Genomic DNA, 1878 nt, shown 5'->3' on the forward strand with positions numbered 1-1878 from the left:
TTAGATATTTAATCTCACCTTTCGCAACAATGGGCTTTCATTCCAGACGCTACTTCACATTTTCCCGATGTCATAATTAATCATTTATTGTCAATAATCTCAATCAGGCTGACTCTATTAACTATTAATTAGATATTTAATGTCATGTCCCAATTATTTATGTTCCCAATCGAGTCATAATGATACTTAACAGGAAGCCTAACTTTACGAACTGTAATCTAATCTCACCATCGAGACCTTTCAGCGTCAACCTTTCTTTGCTAATTGCTGTGAGAGAATTCCACTATTCTTATCTCATCCTGCATTCTACACACCCCTTGCAATAGATCGCCAGTGGGGTTCATGTTTTAAGCCTTCCCTTGCTTTCATGCTTTAAACCTTCCCTTGCTTTCATGCTCTTTATTTTCCATAATAACATTTTGTCATTCTGACCAAAGGCAGTCATTCCTGGCACTGGATTTACTAACGTTGAATTGTCAGTGATCAGAGAGGACTGTCCCTGTAGTTCTGCTCCCGACTCTCCACCTCCCGCTCTGTTAGTAACCGCTCAGTCTCCTGGGAATTGCATTGTTCCCAATTTTGCCGGATTCCAGGCCTTTAACCTTGGCTGAGCAGACAGTCGATGGTCTGAGGAATATCATTCCCAAACGTCTCGTGTCCGAGGTAATAACAATTAATAACGATGTCTGTGCATCCTCCTCTAATCTGGGAAAATCATTGTTGCGGACTGTAGGAACATTTATTGACCGAAATTGAGGAGGTGTTGAACCATATCAAATTCCTATGAGTTAAGAAGATAGTCTAGATCCTTTTTTCTTTTCCCCTGAAGGCAAATGTACGGCATTGCAATTCAATTGGTGAAACTTCCAGGCTTGAACCGAAACACAAGTTACTTCGCACTATGGTTGTAACACAAACAAAAAACAAAGTGTGGACTAACCCAACTCTATTAGAAAACTTAACAAAATGAAATATCATTTAACTACGAACCAGCCAATGTTCGAATATCGTAACATTGCATAAACTACACAAATCTGGCCTTCCTGCTACCGGAATGATATTGTGAAACTTGAACAGATGGGAAAAAGGTATAATGTGATGTTTGTAATTCTTAAGCTTCCAAATGGTTTTGAGGTGCGAATGTATTTTAACCTTGAAGAAATTTGATGTATTTAAACCTCCTTCCTGTCCACTATAGAAGCTGTTGAATCCGGTCCGAATTTCCAGGGGCTTCTGTAATTATTTAAGGTTTCTGACGACAGCAATCTCTCACTTTTCGTACAAAACAAAACGAACCTTATGTTGCGAACAATATTCAAATAAGCAATGGGAAGCAGAGAGGAAAGCTTTCGAGCAACGCTGCCCGGATTGTCATGGCAATTTACAGGAACCATCGCCATGAAAACCCTAAAGCAACCTGACAAATCCGTTTCGCCACAGAATGCAACGTTTGTGCTCAAGACTTTTCCTTGTAAAACCACAGGAAAAGCAACAACACTGCGATGGCCGGGAATCGAACCCAGGTCAACTGCTTGGAAGGCAGCTATGCTCACCACTACACCGCCACCGCGATCGCAGCTAAGCTCTCCCTTTTCCGAAACACACATAACAAGGCCGTGATAGTCACCAACTGAACTGGGGCTGAAAGCAAAACAAGAAATTGCTTGTCAAACGTCAACAGGTCTGAAAACACCAGAATCAGAAGCCTTCAGCCCTTAAGAACAATCACTGGATGCAAAAGGTTCAGTCCTCACAAATGCTGCCGGACCTGCTGAGTTTCCCAGCAATTTTTGTGCTGTCTCTCAGATCTGCAACATCTGCAGTTCTTAGTCAGATATAAAACAAACGTTGACCCATTGAAGGGGTATTTGATCAGGT

The 1878-nt window shown here is 41.4% G+C and overlaps 1 non-coding gene across 1 annotated transcript; it reads right to left on the minus strand.

Moving 5' to 3' along the window:
* Window positions 1–1498: 1498 nt before the first annotated feature.
* trnag-ucc (transfer RNA glycine (anticodon UCC)) lies at window positions 1499–1570 on the minus strand. Its single transcript has one exon. It is a non-coding gene; the product is annotated as a tRNA-Gly (tRNA).
* Between the last annotated feature and the right edge of the window lie 308 nt (window positions 1571–1878).

This window comes from Chiloscyllium plagiosum, unplaced genomic scaffold (genome assembly GCF_037043375.1).
Source record: "Chiloscyllium plagiosum isolate Xiang-an unplaced genomic scaffold, Cpla_swu_hap1 HiC_scaffold_31, whole genome shotgun sequence".
Taxonomy (NCBI): Eukaryota; Metazoa; Chordata; class Chondrichthyes; order Orectolobiformes; family Hemiscylliidae; genus Chiloscyllium; species Chiloscyllium plagiosum.